The sequence below is a fragment of the Culex quinquefasciatus genome, chromosome 1 (assembly GCF_015732765.1).
Source record: "Culex quinquefasciatus strain JHB chromosome 1, VPISU_Cqui_1.0_pri_paternal, whole genome shotgun sequence".
NCBI lineage: Eukaryota > Metazoa > Arthropoda > Insecta > Diptera > Culicidae > Culex > Culex quinquefasciatus.
The window spans coordinates 29,119,563-29,127,859 of NC_051861.1; the positions used below are offsets into that span (position 1 = coordinate 29,119,563).

The 8,297-nt window shown below is 36.3% G+C and overlaps 1 long non-coding RNA gene across 1 annotated transcript; it reads left to right on the forward strand.

Annotated features, from left to right (window-relative positions):
• Positions 1 to 801: 801 nt before the first annotated feature.
• LOC119765301 lies at positions 802 to 1,320 on the forward strand. Its single transcript, XR_005276629.1, has 2 exons — positions 802 to 841; positions 908 to 1,320. It is a non-coding gene; the product is annotated as an uncharacterized LOC119765301 (long non-coding RNA).
• The last annotated feature ends 6,977 nt before the right edge of the window (positions 1,321 to 8,297 follow it).

Below are 8,297 nucleotides of genomic sequence, written 5' to 3' on the forward strand. Positions count from 1 at the left end.
TTTCATACATTTCGAAAGTTGTAACACAATTTTTTTGAAAATACTCAAATTTTTCACAAAACAACGTATTTTCGAAAAAATGCTCAAAATTTCATTTTTTCACAATATTGATTCACAAATTATTAAGATTATTCATAAAAATTCGTAAGCTATAGCATTATATTTTGAAAATACTTAAAATTTTCACAAAACTTCGTATTTTCTAAAAAATACTCAAAATTTCAAAGTTTCAAAATTTATCACATTTGTTTGTTTGAAAAAATGTGTTTGAAAAAATTCCGCTCATTTGTTACCTAACTGAAATTTGAAGTGTTTTTTTTTTTTCAAAAATACATAGTTTTGTAAAAATTTTGAGTTTTTTCAAAAATGGTTGTTATTACATTCGAAATGTATAAAAAATTCCGATCATTTGATACTTACACCATAGACTAAATATATATAGATATGCCACTCCCCTGTTGGGGCTGGTGACGCTACCGCCACGCCACTTTTGCACCTGGTGGCGATTCACAGGTACTAATTTTGGATATTTCCGAAGGGAAACGTTGTTTTCCCCAGTTTCAGTTCAGCGTTCTGGAGGTTGCTATGATAGCAACCTCTGTTTTCAAACTTTGACGTATCAACTTCTCGGGAGCAAGTCAAAACATTTCGACAATCAGAGAATCTTGCCTTTTCGCGATTTTTTGATGGTCATGCCAACTTTACTGCGTTAAGCTGCCTGTTTGGAGTATCGGAAATCCTGCCTTCGCCAGTACGGATTCCATACAACTTTGGCCAACCTCCTCAAATCGTTGCTCCGGAAGTCGCTCAGTTCGGCTTAATGTTTTGTCGACTATGGCAGGTGAGTGAAAACAAAGTTTTACCAAAAATGCCTCCAAATTGAAAATTCTCTGCTCTGCTCTTTAAGGTTAAACCAATTCTTTGGCGAGCTACTGGGAGTCCGCTTCGACCCAGCAGACTTGGAGCTTTCCGGCCGAGCGGAGGCCAAGTCACTTTCGCTGCTGCTCGTTGCTGGAGTCTGCTTGCGCTTCACAGTCAGCCTCTGCATGTTCCGCTCCAGCGTGGCCTCGCGAATTGGCTCCGTTGAGCCTAATGCAACAGAGTTCGATGAAGAAGGCGTTTCAAGAGGAACGAGAACGCGAGGCCAAGCCGAAGCACAAGCCGGATGCTACCAAGCAGCACATGGCGCGACCCACGAAGCTATCCAAAACTTGTTCCTCGAATGGCTGTGCCAACTGTCGCAGAACTGGCAGCAAATAGTGCGATTTTATGTAAAAAAAATTGAATAATTTTTAAGTACGAATACAAAGCTACAAAAAATGCTGAGTTTGCTTACATTTCAGGTTTTACAAGTTTTTCCGTCATTCCACAAAATTTAATTCACAACCAGACTGAATTCTATTTTTATTGTAAACCGTGTAGTGTTCGTGCAAAAGGTTCACACAGTTTTTGATAGAGTTGCGCCTTGATCATTGCTTTGAAAATTCCTTTTTTTCTTGAATGTATGGCTCTGAACATTGGAAAAGTCATTGACCGAGATGTAGACCTTATGCTGTTTGCTCCACTACTCCTTCCACGGCTCGGTGTAATTCTTGTAATCCCAGATCACGTTGAGGCTTCGGATGCATACCCGGGAGGCCGTGCTAGCTCAATTCACTCCCGCATGGCTTCCTGCAAGAAAAACCCGTTAAGGAGGAGGCCTAGGTTTCATTAAGACCGCAAATCCGCGAGGGCTGGGTCGTGTTCGGACTGGCCTACATCTACGTTAGCTTCAACGACACCTTCGTCAACGTTACGGATCTTTCTGGCCAGGAAATCGATCTCCAGCGGCATGAAAGTCAAGGCCATTCCTAACAAGATCTCGCCCTATCTGCAAGGAATCACCGCGCTGCGCATTAATTTGCTTGCCTAGGGAGAAAATGGCACTCCGTGCCATGGACTTTTCGTCGTTGAAATTGGCCGAATCGAGGACGTGAAAACATCCCGTCCGATACAACCCGCCGAAAGGGAGGTCACCGTGGTCCTTGTCTGTAGATTCCTCACTCAGAAATCTAAAGAGAAGCGAGAATTGAGACACTTGGTGACACTTTGTTGTCAAAAAGAAAAACCAATTTAAAACAAGAAAGTGCCCTGAGTACTACGATCATGTTTACCAATATAGTACCTGTAAACTGACGATGGTGGCGCGCACAGCGCTTAAAGCTAAGAGCAAGATTGTCCGTTCGACGCAGTGGTGGATGCAGAACGCTGTGCCAGTTCGATTTTTCCAACAACTGTCAGTCGAACAATCTACAGGGGTTGCTTTGTTCAGTGGTCGATAACTGGCAGGCTATGATGACAGGCGCAAAATTTTGCGTTTGCGTCCAGGTCTGACGGACAATCTTGTTCTTACCTTAAGGGGTGTCGCCAACTGGGTATATGGAGCAATTTCCAAGTGGGACATCTACTTGATTAATAATCTATGCTTATACTGTGAAAAACCAGAAACTTTGAGTATTTTTTTCGAAAATACGTAGTTTTGTGAAAGTTTTGAGTATTTTCAAAAAATCTCGTTGTTACATTTCAAAATACGTAGTTTTGTGAAAATGCTGAGTATTTTCAAAAAAATGTTATTACATTCGAAAAAATCCCAATCATGTGATACCAATACCGTAAAAAATGAAATTTTTAGTATTTTTTCTGAAGTACGTAGTTTTGTGAAAATTTTCAGTATTTTCAAAAAAAAGTATGACAAAAACACGATTATTTGATGCAATAACAAATATTTTGAAGTTTTTTTTTAGAATATAAAAACGAATTTTCAAAATACAGGAAAAATACGTATTTTTGTGAATATTTTCATTAAACTATAGTCACAATGGATAGCTACCATCATCCCAATTCCAAAACACTATAATTGTTTGATGTTTGCATGATTTTTTATTCGATTATAGCCATCCCCTATATGCAGTGCTAAACCGAGGCATGACTGTTATTCTCTAGAATTTTATAGTTTTATCACTAAAGGTTGAACTCCAAAATACGCACTTAAATTCTTTTGATTTCCTAAGGAAATGGAACCTTATCACCAATACTTATTTATTCCTGACGCATCATTGATTAAAACTGTTTCTGTGATCAACAAATTTGTTGGCAAATCACTCTAAAGACAACAACCTATGACTAACTGTGTATTTCATCTTTGCTGTCAACGATCGGTTGATTCATGGAACTTATAGAAAATTGTTTTCCTTGCAATAATAGCACGTTAGAAGTGAGCACATTTCAATACCCAATTAGGTGACCGCGTAATCTAGCCAGTTAATTACGACAAAAAATTCAAATTCACGAGACACGTTGCGGGTGAGTACTTTCCGTTTCGTTGAATGAATTGTCTTTTACAGGAATCTTCACGTGGTTCATGATTCACCACCTGTGTGGTGGTGATCAATTGAAAATGGTTGAACATTTCATCACTCTATTATCAACAATCGAGCAGACGTCACACAATCAGACCGGTAAAAAGTGGTTGTTATCAGTAGAAATCTTCTAGCAGCGCAATATGGCCTAATAATCCACCCAAACAACAACCAAAGCCACTATCAGACCGTGATATTTCAGTTTGCCTACAATTTCCCGAACTGGCACCTCGCACGGTGGCCATATGGCACGAGTTGGACATGGAAGAATTCCACGACAAGTGACGACTTTCTAGCCACTGATTCTACTTTTTTTTTGACTCGAAAATCTGAAGTTTTTTTGTGGATTCAATGAATTTATGGTGTTGGCTGTTTTTCATTGAAGCCTGTCAAAAAAAAACTTCAAAAGTGATCGCAAAAATATCGTTATTTTACGTGGATTTACTCCTAGATAAATTACAGCGTAATCTAGCGAGCTTCGCGTACACAGCATTTTTCGCTATCTCATGAAATTGAATGTCGTCACCTTACACTCTTAGCCCAGCTGAACAGTTTCTCTCATTGAGAAATGGAATTGCATTACTGCAACCTGGGATGCGTTTACAAAAATAAGCGTTCTGTTTACATTGCTTTTCAGAGTGGGAAATAGTGCTTCGTCATGAGTTTTTCTCGTCAGCGGAAGAAGTGTTGTGAAATATGTGTTTGAGCATGAGCCAGCTCAACTGTAATCTACGAAGGAATACATATTTGGGAAAAACTTTTATAGCAACAATTATTCATACCGAACGTATCATCACTTCAGTAGATCCAAGAAGGATTCAACTTTTAAAAAAAATCTCATAATCTGCAAAATCATTGATTTCTTTTTTGTTGTTGGGAAAATTTAGGTAGAGATCAAAAATATTTAGAAAAAAAAACAAAAAATTAATTCAATTTGTGCTACACTAAAACCCCCGTTTACGCGCAGGCCTTACGCTTTTTGTTTGGTTAATTTCTCGAAAACAGTGTAATGTTTTTACATTCTTTTGAAAGCAATTTGTAGATCTGCTCAAGACCTATAAATCGCTTTAAAAAGATTGCAAAAATATTGCGTCGTTCCAGAGAAATCGACGAAATACAAAGCGTAACGCCTGAGCGTAAACCGGGGTTTTAGTGTAAATAAATTTAAGTAAATACCAACAAAAATATGAGTTTTAAAATTCTTTTTGTGTTGTGTTAATACTGAAAATGTAAATTTTAATTATTTATCAAAATTTACTAAAAGACATTGCGTTTCACGTTTCATAGGGGATGGGGGATAGCTTATCTGTTACAATTAGAGGGAAAAGAGGAGGGAGGTTGCAGAAAATCCATTTTATGTAACTTAATTAAATAATGCTTCCATTCGAGAGTTCCTGAATATATGATTTCTAAATAAAAATTATTCCAGACAAGACATGCAGATGGATAACATTAAAATCACTAACTAAGGAAATTTTCCTGGAGAGTTTATACATCAAATTACATTGCTTTTCAATCTGAGTACTAAATTTTTTTTTGGGAAAAGTACATGTTTTAGATTCATATACAGTCAAACCTCGCATAGTGCGCAGGCGTTAAGCTTTGTATTTCTTCGATTACTCTGAAACGACAGAATATATTTGTAAACTTTTTTAAGCAGATTGTAGATTGGAACAAGACGAACAAATTGCTTAAAAAAGAATGCAATAATATTGTATCATGCTTGAGAAATCGATGAAATACAAAGCGTAGCGCCTGCGCACTATGCGAGGTTTAACTGAATATATTACAGGGAAGCCTCATTTTACGCGGTGGCGTTACGCTTTTTATTTCGTCGATTTCTCTAAAACCATACAATATTTTTGCAAGCTTCAAAAAGCGTTTTGTAGATCTGAACAAAACCTTCAAATTGCTTTTAAAAGATTTCAAAAATGCGGCGTCGTTCCAGAGAAATCGACAAATTAGAAAAACGTAACGCACCGCGTTACGGTTTCCCTGTATAAAGTCGTTTAAATCGATTTTTAATTGAAAACACCAACTTAAATAAAGCTGGGGATATTTCAACTCCTTTGTCCATAAAAATCGTTTTGTTCTAGAGAATCATGTGAATCTTTACTAGAAAGATCGAGAGATACTACTTCGGGGCTGACAGCACGTTTTGAAAATATTTTTTATTTAAAATTTGAATTATAGATTAGAAAGATAGAAATAGAAATTTGAAAGATTTTATACAAACACATAGTTTGCAACGTTCATACAAATCTGGAGTTTTTTTTGAAAAGGTCCTATAAACCAAATTTTCAATTTTTGCTTTTTGGGTGTTTTTAGAACCGCCTTGAGTCAGGGATATTCAAAAACACCCAAAAAGCAAAAAATGAAAATTTGGTTTATAGGACCTATTAAAAAAAACTCCAGAAATACTCTTTGATCTTCGTGACCACTTCTTAGAACAAAGCTTGTTCAAATCACTCATTTTATAATTAGAAATTTCTTTATAAGGCTTTCTAGTCAGAGATTTACCAATACATTCAAAGTATGTTTACATTACAGCTGGACGTTTGTTTGCATCAGGTTTCCTATCTCTTTCTAGCAAAAAGTTTTCTGTCAGGCGACTTCTAGCTGGTTTTTTTGACTGGCCGCCCGATATGTCAGAAAACATACTTCACAGGGCAGTGACAGCTCGAGCTCGATCAATGTTTGCATCAGGACACTGTGACGAGAAGTTCGTCATTATTGGGTTAAATTATATTTTTTTCACTGTGCCTAGAAAGCCTTATTTTCTTATTTTTATCTTCAGCAACACTGTAGGTATTGATGGGAAAAGATTAAGGAAAACAAATCTTGAAAATGACTTATTTTCTTTTTTTGCATAAAAACTGATATATTTAAATGCTTTAAGTGCTCTAGAAACTGCTGTCCCTATTCAGACTGTAGTCCCAATTCACCCCAGATTACGGTACTTATTTATTAAAGTTTCTAATAACCTTAAATGCCACATTAACATAAGTGTTTAAATCAAGCATCTTATTTTAACATATAAATTGTTTGTTTACTAAGTGACTTTATATACATTCGACTCGAAAGATATGAAAATTCGAACTTCGAACTTCCGAACTTCAAACTTCCAACTTCGGTACCAGAACAAAAGGGAAATGTCAACTTCGGCTCCAGCACAACAGAACAGCTGTTCGTAACGGAATCAAAACAAAGCAACTGCACACTGTAAAAAAAAAGTTAAAAAACTGCAGGCATAAAATGGAAATAAAGTAATTATTGTTTTTATGTAAAATTTTACGGCAATGTACGTTTAAAAGTTAGTGTATGTTTGTGAGGTGATTTTTATCAATTTATTTGCAAAATAAACTACTAAAGTGTGGATTATTAAGCACACATCGTGCCGATGACCTCATTTAAAGTTGTACTTTTATCACATGAAACGTTTAACTTAACTACTGTGTAAACTGTGACTTTTGCTACAGTAATTGTTATAACAAAAAATAAATTATTAATAAAAGAAATATTTTTGTTTTTACTGTGCGCAGCTTGTGCGCTTTATAAATCTCAATCACCCAAGATGGCGGCCTTTAGCATCCCCCTGGTTCCCGTAGCCAGAATGAGCTCAAATTTTAAATTCAAAAATCAAGTCTAGTTATGGGTTGATAATTGATTTCAGGGGGTAGCCCCGAGTAAGTCCGGATTTGGACCACCCTAGTGTATACAGTCCAGACTCGATTATCAGAAGCCTCAATTATCCGAAGTTTAGATTATCCGAAGTTATATTATCCGAAGGTTTGTATGTGACTTCAGATTTCGAATCATGACCAAAACAAATTTCAGTATTTTTAATGTTTTTATTTTTAACATCAAATTTAATTTCTGCGACCCCATTTTAGTTAAATTTGAATATTTGATTGCCTTTTAAATTGAAAAATGCATTTCTATATTATCACCACCATTTTGGCAGCCATCTTGGATTTAAAAATTCTAAATTAGTGCTTTATGGGCTTAAGTATGGCTCGATCATCAAAAATAAGACAACGATTTTTTTTTGTGATTCGAATATCCCAAGTGAATATTTGGCGAGGCCTTCGGATAATCGAGTCTGGACTGTAAACGAATTTACTACAATTCAAGCAAAACAATGTAAAAGGACCGAAGCCGAAGTGTAAACAAAGAGTCTATCCTACTCACGTCAGTTGATGTTTACAATAGACACGAGCAGGATAGACTCTTTGTTTACACTTCGGCTTCAGCCCTATTACAATGTTTAGCTAGAATTAGGTATGCAAAAATGTTATTATTAAAGATAGGAATTGGTTTTACCTACTGATTACATTTACCAACATATTTCATTCTCAAAGTATTTACAAACATTTGATATCAACAATCAGATATTTTTTAGCATCGGGACCATCCATAAACCACGTGGACACTTTTTCTGGTAATCTCAACCCTCCCCCCTCCCCATCGTGGACAATTGGGTCCTAAAATGAAGCTTAGATTGCTGATATTATTGTTTACAGCGATAAAGCTTATTTTTATGAGTACAATGACCCTTTGTACGACCACAAAGAGTTTAAAATTGATTTTTAAATCAATTTTGAAAAATTATCCTCGCGGTCCTTCTTGACAGAAAAGCTCCTACTTGACAGCTCGTTCCAAGGGGACCATAGTTGATCCATCGAAAAAATGTTGTCTTGTCAATATTTTTTTTGCATTAAAATGAAAAAAAGTGATCAGAAATGGTTTTTAATCGTGTTTTTTACCGTTGACACAGGGCTTTAGTGCCCAATTTCCATCCAATTTATTTTTATGTGAAGCGTGGACAACCCCAAAGGTCCTTTCCCGTCTCGCGTCGCGTCGATGATTCATCACCCCACGGCTGCTGTTTTTGTTTTG